This window comes from Crinia signifera, chromosome 3, assembly GCF_055691185.1.
Source record: "Crinia signifera chromosome 3, ASM5569118v1, whole genome shotgun sequence".
Lineage (NCBI taxonomy): Eukaryota > Metazoa > Chordata > Amphibia > Anura > Myobatrachidae > Crinia > Crinia signifera.
This window is the reverse complement of record NC_139219.1, coordinates 268,513,403-268,514,878: the sequence shown is the minus strand read 5'-3', so window position 1 is coordinate 268,514,878 and position 1,476 is coordinate 268,513,403. Positions and strand designations below refer to the sequence as shown.

At 39.6% G+C, this 1,476-nt stretch overlaps 1 pseudogene; it reads left to right on the top strand.

Annotated features, from left to right (window-relative positions):
- The first annotated feature begins 835 nt into the window (after window positions 1-835).
- On the top strand, window positions 836-954 carry LOC146065411 (5S ribosomal RNA; annotated as a pseudogene).
- The last annotated feature ends 522 nt before the right edge of the window (window positions 955-1,476 follow it).

Below are 1,476 nucleotides of genomic sequence, written 5' to 3'. Positions count from 1 at the left end.
CTCGTTAATTCCAATTTACTTTTATTACCCACCTTTCCCATTATTGTGTTTTTTTATTGTCATAATATACATGTAATGCTTTACTGTGTACACCATTTTTAGTAAAATTTGTTACTTTTTTATACCTTTGAGTCTCATTCATTGTCATAAGCGCTGCTTAACTCGCCTTGTGCGAGTCCTTTTTCTTGTTTCTTCAAGTGGGGAGTGACTGCCCTCACACTAAAGCAGCTGCTTAAATTGCAGAAACAGCTCACTGTTGAGCGCCTGATTATTGCTAGTGAATATTTCTTCTCCTATATTACTAAAAGGACCTAATCACAATTGTTCAGAGTCCTATTATCCCATTCAATATTTGGATTCCCCGGTGTGCTTTTGGTGTTCAGAGTAATAAATACACGGACACCAGGAACAACTCTTTTTCCCAGCTTGGGAGCGTGGGTACATTTACTAATTTTTTCAAATTTTTTCACATTTTTTCTAATTTTTTCAAATTTTTTCTAATTTTTCCAGCTCTTCAAATCAATTTTTCTGAATATATATCCCCACATTCCCTTGTCCTTTTCATCCTAGAGGAAGCTATCGCATGACCCTCTGACTCTCATCAAATCATCCAATGCTAGCATGATGATTGACAGCAGAGATGAGGATTATGTTTGTTAGCACCTCCTTCAATTGCTAAACTATTTTATCTCGTGGCTCTCTCATTCACCCAGTCTGTGCGAGCACCCCTGCAATGCTCCAATAGTAACAGGGTTGATCTGCTCTGAACTGTCTGAACAGCAGAAGCTCACCTTGGCTCATCCACCTTATTGACATCGGAATCAACCAGGCAGGGTTATACAGCCATACCTCACTGGACCGCCTGTAACCCATCCGAACACAGCAGCTAAGCAGTGAAAGGCTGGATCAGTACCTGTATGGGAGACCTATAGGGAATATCCAGTGCTGTATTTAACTACTGGAACAGTACGCCTGTTGGTACCGCTGAGGTGCAGCCACAACCCTTTTGACCCCTCCCTTCTCTTTTCCTCTCTACATTAGGCACCGGATACCCACTAATGCCGACACTGTAGGGGACAACTTAGTGGTGGTGGGCAGTGACCCGTGTCTTATTTTGTTTGCCAGAACTATACTATATATAAAATTGTTATCAGGCAAACGATATCTTAAACATTTTCGCTTTTGTTGCATTTTTTAGCAATTAACCTAATTATCGGCAGGAGTTCTTCACTAATTTCGGACTCCAAAAGATATACACAAGGTGTGTCAACATAAGTATACATAACAATTTATCTTAAAAAGCTTAATATTAAAAGTTACGTTTTATTCAACGCCATCTATACATTCATTATACCTCTATAAATACTATATAAAGCGTGCCCCAAAAACCTATTGGTTCTCCTTCAGTCTTCCTTCGTAAGACCACCCCCTTCTCCATATGCAGAAGTAGTGAGGGAATTACATTTAGCGTAATGT